The 12471-nt window shown below is 39.5% G+C and overlaps 1 protein-coding gene and 1 pseudogene across 3 annotated transcripts in view; both read right to left on the reverse strand.

The window, feature by feature from the left end:
* GRM7 (glutamate metabotropic receptor 7) overlaps nt 1-12471 on the reverse strand; it is a gene marked incomplete at both ends in the record, with an annotated part of 875705 nt that overhangs the window by 395826 nt on the left and 467408 nt on the right. The gene's annotated exons all lie outside the window — the stretch shown is intronic.
* LOC308355773 (protein S100-A10-like) lies at nt 8728-9021 on the reverse strand (annotated as a pseudogene). Its single transcript has one exon. The product of its transcript is annotated as a protein S100-A10-like (transcript).

The following is a 12471-nucleotide window of genomic DNA, read 5'->3' on the forward strand; positions in this document are numbered from 1 at the left end:
ATAAACAAATAAAAAAATAAGATAGAGAGTAAGTTTTTGCAGGGGCTCAGCAAAGAAAGACATCTCTGAAGCGGTGACAATTCAAGGAAGAACTGAATGTCTGGAAGAAATCAGACCACCTGAAATAAAAGAAACGAGATACCAAGGAGAAGCACCACTTTGTTTGCAGGTCCTGAAGTGGGAACAAACATGGAACACTGGAGGAAAGGAAATGAAGTCAGCATGTCAGGCACAAAGTTGCAGATAATATAAGGACAGAAAACAAGGGTGGAGGTCAGTTTATAATCCTTCTAAACCAGCACAGAAAGGTGGGTTTTCTTTTCTTCTTATTTTTCTTTAAGATTTTATTTATTTATTTGACAGAGAGAGAGAGTGAGCACAAGCAGGGGGAGTGGCAGGCAGAAGAGGGAGAAAAGGCTCTCTACAGAGCAGGGGAAGCCCGATATGGGACTCGATCCCAGGACTGTGGGATCATGACCTGAGTCATGAAGGCAGTGGCTTAACGGGTTAAGCCACCCAGGAGCCCCGAAGGTTTTCTTTTAACTGGGACAGAAGTCAGTGGAGGGTTTCAAGTGAGGTTTTTCCATACATCTCTAGAGAATCATTGAAACCATCGAGTGTTTCTTAGACATTTTTGTGATTTTAGTAGGACTAAGACAGTGTCTTACAAATAGCAGGAATTCAACATATATTTGACAAGCTGACTATGAAGTGCAATTTATGAGCTGTTTTGAGTTCATTTAAGAAGGATTCTATTTATCTGAAGTGGATACTCCATGTCACAACCTCTCAATTGACTAACATTATCTTCTGTGTTGCAAAATTACATTTTCTTCTTCCCAGTGGCATTCTTAGAATTTAGTAATTAGTACTATGTGGTGTTTCCAAAACACTAGTCATTCATGCACTTTTAATTTTTTTTTTTTTTTGCTAAGTCCACGTACCACCTGTACAATTGAATAATTAATATATTTCTCTAAAAAAATACTTTTTTATTTAAATAAGCCTATTTTAAAGGGAAATATATACATATATTTATGTGTGTATACACACAAGCACATATACATAAACATAAACACGCACATATATGAACACATAACACTACTGAGTATACATGAAATCATGGATGTGATATGCTAAATATATTTTTAAATCACATTAAAATGCATGATTATAAAACAAAATTTAAATGTTCATTTATGTATACCCCAAATCACTTCATTAATGGTATAAGTATCATCCTTTCAGAAACTATGGTCTAATCAAGCCACCTGGCTTTATTCTGAATATCCTGAGTCTCTACTCCTCAAATCAGGGCAAGGAGAAGAGTAGCTAAGTGGTAGGTGGTTACACACACCCAGTCAGAAAGAATAAATCAGGCTGCAACTTCTCAATTACTGGCAATGCAGTCTAGCCCATCGTGGGTCAAATAGGTTCTCCAAGGTCGAATGTGACTGAATGGCAAGGTAAAGCAACTTATGGTGAAGCATGGTTGAAGGGACCTGCTTGCTGAATGATGGATAGAGCAGTTTTCAATATAGTTGTCCCTATTAGAATGAGCCCCTTGGGAAACTGTCTTTCTCCAAGTGGAAATCACAGCAAAGTAACAAAGTTTAGGAGATAATTTGTCATCACAATGTTCCTCCCATGACTCGTGGCCCTGGTTTGGATACTTTGATGATGTCTTTTGCAGCAGAAGGCAAGTTATGATTAATGTTAATGTCACAGAGCTAACGTCCTTAATATAGGCCAGGTTATAGACATCAGAGGGCTTAGGATCTGGTTTTATTTAGGTTCTTTACCGAAGCTAACTCTCACAGAACTTTAATTTATGTTCAGAAGGAAGAACATCTGCAAAAAGACCAACAGGCCCTGTACCACAGAAAGTAGACATCCTGAAACTTTAAAACAGACCTCACATATACGCATCCCCACAAAAATGTCCTTGTGTTTCTCCCATATGAAAAACTCAATTCTAGGCACTGTGGGAATAAGTAATAAACCTGATCTGTGAGTTTTGCATGTAGCTTTCTCTATCTAGTACAAATCATGTCAAGGGATGAATGCATTTAGCTTAAAGTAATAGCAGTAATGACTTATGGAACCATAAACAGAATGCAATTTTTGTTTCCTAACAAGTCCTCTCAGGGCTGAAGTTTAGGGTCAGTGTCAAGGCTTAACAATATCATCAGAGACCTAGGTCTATTTTAAATGACTGCTTTGCTGTCTTTACCATGCTGATTTATTGACTGAAAGGTGAATGATGGTGGCTCCAAGAATCACATCTGCATGAAGGGCATAGAGAGGGGTCAAGGTGCAAAGGGCTACTCCATTGCTTGCATTTTAAGTACCAAAACTCAGCCACCTGGCCAACTGTGACCAGCAGAGAAGCTAAACTATTAAGCAAAAGGTGGCCTATCAGTGAGTGATTAGAAATGATTTGAGGGCATATAAATCAAGTTTCTATTACATCAAATCTTTCTCCAGAGACTTTGGAACTAAGCCATGTGATTAGAGTGTGTGCAATATCAATAACACCTTTTATTAAGTAGCACAGGACACAACAATCATGACAAAGAGTCAATTTTCCCCAATCTGTTATCCTCAGTAAATCAACCATGTATAGGGCTATTAATAGGCAAATCTTTGTGAACCCTAGAGTTTAGATGAGCCACAATGACTGGATATTAGTAGGTACCTCTATGGTATCAGAGAAAAGGAAGGGTTTCAGCATTGAAGAGCCCTGGGTTTTACTCCTGTCTTGGCGCTTGGTAGCTAAAAGCCCTAACCATAATCATACCATCTCAAAGTATTGTTTTCCCTGTCTACAAAACATAACTTACCTGTTTATAGGTTTCTTGTGGGAGTTATAATATGTTTGTACGTTATTTAGAACAGTGTGTGGCTCAAGATAGAAAAAAAAATGGTTGCTTCTGGAATTAGATATGTTTTTAATATCAGTTTGAGTTCCACATCAGGTTCACCTGAGAAATTTGTTAAAAGTTAATTATGATGAGGGACGCCTGGGTGGCTCAGTTGGTTAAGCAGCTGCCTTCGGCTCAGGTCATGATCCCAGCGTCCTGGGATCGAGTCCCACATCGGGCTCCTTGCTCGGCAGGGAGCCTGCTTCTCCCTCTGCCTGCCACTCTGTCTGCTTGTGCTCACTCTCGCTCCTCTCTCTCTCTCTCTCTGACAAATAAATAAATAAATAAAAAAATCTTTAAAAAAAAAAAAAAAAAACAAAACAAAAAAAAAAAGTTAATTATGATGAGATTTTAGACCTGGTCAAATCAAATTTTGGGTAATGAGGATCAGGAATTTTTATTTTTTGATAGGCTTCATTGGAAGTTTGAGCACAAAGTTTGGTGTGAAAAATCAAAGCGGTCTGACTGCTTTTCCACTGTGAAAATATTTTCCACAGGGGAATATCAAGATGACTTTTTGAGGCTAAATACAGAAAAATAATTCTGCACTTAGAGAATATTAAGGTCAAATACGTTTTGAATATGTTATCTTGAGGTTTTTAACCATTTTCCCTTATATGTCCCAACAGAATTCTGTATCACTGTATTATATCCAAACTAAAGAAAAAGAGCTAGGATATTCCCCCCTTTCCTTCCTTCTTTCCTTTCTTCCTCCATTCTTTTTTCTTTTCCTCTCTCTCCCTCTCCATCTCTTTCTCTCTCTCTTTCTCATTCTCTCTTCTCCTCTTACAAGAGTCAGAAGGGAGTTCTCAGTATTTTTGCCTGGTAAATAATAATGGGGAAATGAACACCTAAGAACTGGTAATAAAGGAATAAATTCCTGAACATTAACTGTAAGCCCATCTTTAAGACACTCACAATAAGACATTTTCCTCACAATAAATTTATCCTTATTAGATAAAAGTTAATTTGAATAATTAAAAATGAATTCACAAGTGTGCTCAGGATGAGTTTTAGGTCCAGTGCTACTGGCTAGTATAGAAAAGTACTTTAATGAACAAATCAAATTCTCTAACAGTTTCTTCAGCATGTATTATATTCCTGGCACCATGCTAGGGATGAACTAGAGAGACACAATATGTGTTTTCAGGAAGCTTAAACTCCAGGGACACAGACAGATATTCTACACATGATTATGCAAACAGTTATTTAAACGTAACTGTAATAGTTGTGGTGAGAAAAAAAAAACTTAAGTCTCCTTGAGCAAGTATAACAAGGAGGGGTGGGCAAAAGAGCTGGGAGAAACCCTAAAGGTTAAGGGAACATTATAGGTCAATGCGAAAAAATAAATGAGTAAATATGAAGACATACTATTTTGGAACCAGAGAAAAGTTTACAACCTCCAGGGAAGGCTAATGCTTCTGCAAAGCTCAATAACTCAAGGGAGCCATATTTGTGGCAAAGGGGAAGCAGGTCAATTCATGCAAGTCTCTTTTGGCCTCAGGTGAGAAAAAAACAAATTCTGACAACTCTCTTCTCAGTGACTTTCACATCCAAAATCAAATGTCATAAAAATTAAAGAAAGGAAGGGGAGAAAATATGTCCCCTTTTCAGAAAGCAAAAGAACTGGTAAAGATTTCACAATAGTGAATGTGTAAAGTGTATCTCAAATACTATTTTTTATGTACGCACAGAAGCTCGACACCTGCAAGAGAGACAAAGAAGAGAATGACAATGGAAGGCTATTGAGAATGCTGGGCAAACCTGCACAGAGATGAAGGATGATGAAAAGAATGGACGGATGCACAAATGTGTGGGGGAGTCATTGCAGAGACAAAATGATGTAGTTACAACAGTTATGGTGGAGGTACCTGCACCAATAAAAATAGCATTTGAGTATTTACAATGTGCCAGGCACTTTCCCGTGCACTTTACATGTATGAGTGGTATGCATATTAAGCTGAGAAGCTACTACAAACAGATTGCTACTACAGACGGGTAAAAAACAAAAAACCAAACCAAAACAAAACAAAAACTACTAACCTAATACTTTCCAGGTCCCCTTCCTCCCCCGAATAGAGCTGATCACAGTATTGTTTCTATAAAGCTGCCGGGAGGAACCCATCTCTCTGCAAAAATGAGGACTGGCCCCCTCTTAGCTGGAGAACAACAATGCCATTCTTGGAGGCCACCATGAAACAGCAGGACTGAGCTCTGTGAGCATCTCATAAGGTAAGCCAACCAAAGGAAAGGGGAGATTCATAAGGTCTCAGGCTTGCAAAGCTAGTTTCATGTTAACCAGGAAAGACTGGATTCAATATGTAAAGAAAAATGTAAATGCTATTCTTTCTCCACAGCAGTGGTTTGTGTTTGAGGATTATGTTGCTCTGTAACTGGGCTCATAATGTATATTCCACCTAGAAAATTTCCTCCATCTTTCAAAGCACACACATCTTCTCCCTCTTTCCCCACCCCACACTCCACACTACCTTTTCCCATCTGTCTCCACGTCTCGTTTCTGTCTTTCTGTTTCTTTCTCCATGCATCCCTCTCCCTCTCCTTCTTCCCACTCTCCTCTCAGCTTCTGTCTAACTCTCCAGCTTCCCCTCAGTAGCTTCCTCAATGGCCTCACACCTCCAGGCCCTCACCTCACTCTCTCAATTCCCTACTTATTCTGCCTTTCCCAACATCGGTCCCAATCTCTCCCTCTAAATGTCCTCTACTTCCCCTCAATGTGTCTTCCTTTCTCCCTGACACACAGAGTGCTTAATTCAACCTTATTATCTAACAGTATGACAATTAACTGACAAAAATAGTGCCTGGAAATCCTCTTTAATGTTGAGCTCTTTACAGAAGAAGTGCTAGAGTCACTAAAATGCATCATCATCTGCAGTTACAAAGAGGATCAGGATAGTAGTAACTCACCGCAGTTGTACCTAATGAGTTCTCTCTCAAGACTTAGCTCAACACTGACAGAAGGGAAACAGCTACCCAATAATTATGTGAACTTTTAAGTAGGCCTCCTTATATGAAACCACATGATTAGGTGGTTGTGTTCCCCTCAAAAAAAGTAATTTTTTCCTACTGTTGTTCAACAGATGTTGGCACCCTTGATTACTATGATTCTGACTTAAATCTAATTTCAAAGCTCTTTTCTCTTTGCTAAGAATCAGGTGGTACTCAAGCTTTTGGGAGAATAGAAGGGCTCATTTACTTTCTTTAGACAAGTTGGATTTCATTTTACTATGATGTTCCTTCAAGCAATGGCTCATTAAGATGAAACACAGACTTAGGCATGGTTTTTGTGCTGTTTCTTACCCACAAATGGGTGTAGGCAAATAGTCCTTCATTTCTGAGAAAGAGAGAGAGAGAGATTATGAATTAAGGGCAAGAAAGTCCAGAACCCACCAAAGTTTTCACTGCTGCATCATTTGGAGGAATAAAAGTATGTACATTATTATTATTTTTTAATCTAATTTAATTTTATTTTTTTCAGTGTTCCAAAATTCATTGTTTATGCACCACACCCAGTACTCCACGCAATACGCACCCTCCATAATACCCACCACTAGGCTCACCCAACTACCCCGCTCCTTTCCCTTCCAAAACCCTCAGTTTGTTTCTGAGAGTCCGCAGTCTCTTATGATTTGTCTCCCTCTCTGGTTTCCTCCAACTCACTTCTCCTCTCCATCTCCCAATGTCTTCCATGTTATTCCTTATGCTCCACAAATAAGTGAAACCATATGATAATTGACTCTCTCTGCTTGACTTATTTCACTCAGCATAATCTCTTCCAGTCTCCTCCATGTTGATACAAAAGTTGGGTATGCATCCTTTCTGAGGGAGGCATAATACCCCATTGTATATATGGACCATATCTTCTTTATCCATTCATCTGTTGAATGGCATCTTGGTTCTTTCCACAGTTTGGCGACTGTGACCATTGCTGCTATGAACACTGGGTACAGATGGTCCTTCTTTTTACTACACCTGTATCTTTGGGGTAAATATCCAGTAGTGCAATTGCAGGGTCATAGGGAAGCTCTATTTTTAATTTCTTAAGGAATCTCCACACTGTTTTCCAAAGTGGCTGTACCAACTTGCATTCCCACCAACAGTGTAAGAGGGTTCCCCTTTCTTCACATCCTCTCCAACACTTGTTGTTTATTGTCTTGTTAATTTTGGCCATTCTAACTGGTGTAATATGGTATCTCAATGTGGTTTGATTTGAATCTCCCTGATGGCTAATGACAATGAACATTTTGTCATATGTCTGTTAGCCATTTGTATGTCTTCTTTGGAGAAGTGTCTGTTCATGTCTTCTTCCCATTTTTTTAATGTGATTATCTGTTTTGTGTGTGTTGAGTTTGAGGAGTTCTTCATAGATCCTGGATATCAGCCCTTTGTCTGTAGTGTCATTTGCAAATATCTTCTCCCATTCCATGGGTTGCCTCTTTGTTCTGTTGACTGTTTCCTTTGCTGTGCAGCAGCTTTTGATCTTAATGAAGTCTCAAAAGTTCATTTTTGCTTTTGTCAGTTGCTATGGCTGGTGTCCACAACGTTACTGCCTATGTTCTCCTCTAGGATTTTGATAGATTCCCGCCTCACATTGAGGTCTTTCATCCATTTTGAGCATATCTTTGTGTGTGGTGTAAGAGAATGGTCAAGTTTCATTCTTCTACACATAGCTGTCCAATTTTCCCAGCACCATTTATTTGAAGAAACTGTCTTTTTTCCACTGGATATTTTTCCCTGCTTTGTCAAAGATTATTTGACCATAGAGTTGAAGGTCCATGTAAGGACCTATTTTATGTTTATATTTTGTCAAGAGGCTTTCATTGAGGTTAAACAAAACCTTGTTGTTTAGCCCTTGAACTGTCCTGCTCCCCTTCCCCCAGGGGATTCACTTAAAGGTGGGTCCCGGAAACCAGCTCCAGGTAACAATGCCCAGATACAAAGATGGGTCAGGCCAGGTGGAGACATCCGATCAGTAGGGGGTTGCATACTGTCTCCCTAGCTACCACGGAGCATGGGCCCCCGCCCTTTGGGAACCCTTTTGGCGCCAATCCTAATCAAGGTGTAATAGGCTGATTCAAATGTCTACTAGGGTAAATTATAATTCAATTGGTCACCTAGCATCACTGTGGAGTTTCCTGTGTGTGTTACAATCTCATTGGTCACCTGTGCGTGGCCAGGCCCAACCGCATGGCCTTTGCCCTTAAAAGCTAAACTGTGAAACAGAGAAGGGTCGCCCTCTCTTGTAAGAGGTGCGGCCCCGAACGTTCGGTTAGATTCTTGATGCTTGGCGCGAAATAAAGCTTTGCTTGACCTTCGCTTTGTATCAGTCTCGCTCCTTTAATCACGGACCCGTCATTGGGGCATAACAGTCCATATCTGGTCTCTCCACTCTGCTCCACAGGCCTATATGTCTGTTTTTGTGCCAGAACCATGCTGTCTTGGTGATCATAGTTTTGTAGTAAAGCTTGAAATCAGGCAACGTGATGCCCCTAGTTTTTGTTGTTGGTTTTTTTTTTGGGGGGGGGTTTGTTTGTTTGTTTGTTTGAGGAACTAAAAAAAAGAATTTGTTTATTGAGGGCAAGAAGATGCAAACAATATAAAAATCAAAAGCTTATCTGACTTTTCTTTCTCTGCTTCTCAAATGGGGGTTGGGTTTTATTTGTACATTTTCTGAGGGTCCCCAACTGCCAATGGAATCCTTTATACAGGGGGAAGCTGTGGGACAGATCCCCTAAGAGACCCTTCAGAAGAACTCTCATTGAGCAGGAGTGGTGCTCAATATCACCTACTTCTTTCCCTTCTGCTTCATGTGTACTACAAAATAGTCATTGCATGCAATGGTGAGACCCACAATTAGCGAGAAGCAGTTCTGGAAGCCCACTTTGCCATCTCAGCACTGGTTGAGGTCCTTCATTATTTTCTCCACGTTCAGAGGGTCTTTCTGATTTTTCAAAAGTCCTGCAAACTCCTTTTCCATGAGTACTTGCAGGTCCTCCTTTGTTAAGTAGCCTTTATCCCCAGCAAACTTGTGAAATGTGAACATCATGGTTTTCATGGCATGTTCCATTTGAGACGGCATTTTGGTGAGGTCTGTTGAAACCTTGGCCCAAAGCACAGTGGGTATGATTGGCTGGCTGGGATGTACCTGTTTTTCTTTTTTAACATTTCCTTAGGAATTTGGGGTCTCTTCTGGTTCCATACAAATTTTAATATTGTTTGTTCCAGCTCTTTGAAAAATGCCGGCAGAATTTTGATTGGGATGGCATTGAAAGTATAGGTTGCTCTAGGCAGTATAGACATTTTAACAATGTTTAGTCTTCCAATGCATGAGCACAGAATAGTCTCATGCATTGGAAGACTAAACATTGTCCATCCATCTTTTTGTGTCTTCTTCAATTTCTTTCATGAGTGTTCTGTAGTTCCTCAAGTACAGATCCTTTACCTCTTTGGTTAGGTTTATTCCCAGATATTTTATGGTTCTTGGTGCTACAGTGAATGGAATCAATTCTCTATTTTTCCTTTCTATAGTTTTATTGTTAGTGTATAAGAAAGCAACTGATTTCTGTACATTGATTTTGTATCCTTCCACATTACTGAATTGCTGTATGAGTTCTAGTAGTTTGAGGATGGAGTCTTTTGGGTTTTCCATGTAAAGTATCATGTCATCTGTGAAGAGAGAGAGTTTGACTTCTTCTTTGCCAATTTGAATGCCTTTTATTTCTTTTTGTTGTTTGATTGCTGTTGCTAGGACTTGTGGTACTATGTTGAATAACAGTGGCAAGAGTGGGTATCCTTGTCGTGTTCCTGATCTCAAAGGGAAGGCTGTCAACTTTTCCACATTGAGGATGATATTCTCTGTGGGTTTTTCATAGATGGATTTTATGAAGTTGAGGAAAGTTCCCTCTACCCCTATACTTTGAAGAGTTTTAATCAAGAAAGGATGCTGTATTTTGTCAAATGCTTTTTCTGCATCAACTGAGAGGACCATATGGTTCTTGTATCTTCTCTTATTGGTTTGTTCTATCACACTGATTGATTTGCGAATGTTGAACCACCCTTGCATCCCATGGATAAGTCCCACCTGGTCATGGTTGACAATCTTTTTAATGTACTGTTGGATCCTATTAGCTAGGATCTTGTTGAGAATCTTGGCATCCATATTCATTAGGGCTATTGGTCTGAAATTTTCCTTTTTGGTGGGGTCTTTGCCTGGTTTGGGGATCAAGGTAATGCTAGATTCATAAAAAGAGTCTGGAAGTTTTCCTTTTGTTTCTATTTTTTTGAAACAACTTCAGGAGAATAGGTATTATTTCTTCTTTGAATGTTTGGTAGAATTCCCCAGGGAATCTGTCCGGTCCTGGGCTCTCATTTTCTGGGAGATTTTTGATCACTGCTTCTATCTCGCTACTAGATATTGGTTTATTCAGGTTGCCAATTTCTTCCTGATTCAGTCTTGGAAGTTTATAGGTTTCCAGGAATGCATCCATTTCATCTAGTTTGCTTAACTTATTGGCATATAACTGTTGATAATTTCTGATGATTGTTTCTATTTGCTTGGTGTTAGTTGTGATCTCTCCCTTTTCATTCATAATTTTATTAATTTGGGTCCTCTCTCTTTACTTTTGGATTAGTTTGGCCAATGGTTTATCTGTATTATTTTTAAATACTACAAATGTTTTAATGACTCAATATGTAGAGATTCTTGTAGAAATTCTGTTCTGAAGTAAGTGTAATTAGAATGGTGAATGGTGAATTCAACACTATTTAGATTCGTGTAACACCAGGTGTACTGGATGATTTGGAGCCCCCCAGATTCCCTTTCCAGGCTGGTACATCTATCCATAAATTGTGTGTTGGCTGATAATGGCTTAGAGCTGACCCTTTCTCCAGAGCAGTGCTTCTCAAAATGTGGTCCCTGGACCAGGGTATCAGCATCACTTGGGAACTTGAAATGCAAAAACTTGGATCCCACCTCAGACTTGGCAGATCGGAAACTCGGGTTGAGACCCAGCCATCTGTGTTTTAACAAGTCCTCCAGGTGATTCTGATTAACACTTACAGTTTGAGAAACATTGCTCCAGAAAATTCCCTTTAGGCCAAAGAAGGCCTATCAAAAGAAGTGCCACCAAGGAATCTGACATGGTAATATCAAGACAGGTATATTTAAGGAACTTCAATACCCAGATCTCTCTGAATGCTCTGGCCCACCCTTTTTTAGAGGATATTGATGGATTCTTGCTTGAAGATTCTGAAAAAGCATAAATGGATGCAGGTGGCTTATAAGACAGTGCTTGGTCTCCTCATGTTCCACCTCCCCTAGCTTCCTGGTCATTAGAAAAATAACCAGAAACAATCTCAGCATAATCTGACCAGAGTAGTGCTGGCTTGCTAAGTGAGGAGAGGAATTATATGTTGGAAAATGCTGCAGGACCAGCTAATATATACTATTAGGAACTAGAAGAGTATATGTGGAAATAGGACTTCAGAGTGTTAGGTCAAAGAAGAAGGGGTCAGAATATGAAGGCAGATAATAGAGAATTTGTTCATATGGGATACTTTCCCATTTGACATCTTGACAAGGATCCTATGGGCTCCATCCTTAAACAGTGTTGGAATGGCTCTTAGAAGGAGAGATACCAAAATGCCATAGCAGAAAGTAACTTGTGGTCATGGCTATTAATCTAACAAAAGTTAGATCCCCAATATTTCTAACAGAAGTCCCCCTCAATGCCTAAAAGGCAAGAATATAAAAAACAATTTGCTTTCAAATGGGAGAAACAAGAGTATATACATTAATGCTGTTACAGGATTTTAAGTTTTCTACTTTGCCACAGTTTATTTCAAGATTGTAGACATTCTGCAGAAGAGAAAATGTGCCCACAATACTAATAATATTATGTTCATCAGGCACATTGGGCAATAAGTAGCAAGTTCTGAAGATATCTTAGTAAGATGGATGTGTACCAGATGGTAGAGATGTGTATTATGAAGATTTAGGATCCTGCTACATCAGTAAAGTTTTCAGGGGGCCTAATAGTTTGGGACATGTCAAGACTAATCCTTCTAAGTAAGGAAAAAAGTTTCAGTCTTGACTCCTCTTACTCCTAAAAAATGATTCACAACGCATGATGTTACAGGCTGGGTATCTGTGGCCCACCTTCCCAATTTCTTTTTTTTTTTTTTTTTTTTAATTTTTTTTATTATTATTTATTTGACAGAGATCACAAGTAGGCAGAGAGGCAGACAGAGAGAGAGGGAAGCAGGCTCCCCGCTGAGCAGAGAGCCCAATGTGGGACTCGATCCCAGGACCCTGAGATCATGACCTGAGCCGAAGGCAGCGGCTTAACCCACTGAGCCACCCAGGCGCCCCCCAATTTCATATATTAAATCCAAATGCCCAGGGTGATTATATTTGGAGATGGGATCTTTGGGACATGATTAGATCATGAGAGCAAAACCCTTATTCATAGGATTAGTGCTTTTATAACAGAGAACTCAGAGAGCTACCTCTTCCCTTCCTTCATGAGGC

Source organism: Martes martes (assembly GCF_963455335.1).
Source record: "Martes martes genome assembly, chromosome: 1".
NCBI lineage: Eukaryota > Metazoa > Chordata > Mammalia > Carnivora > Mustelidae > Martes > Martes martes.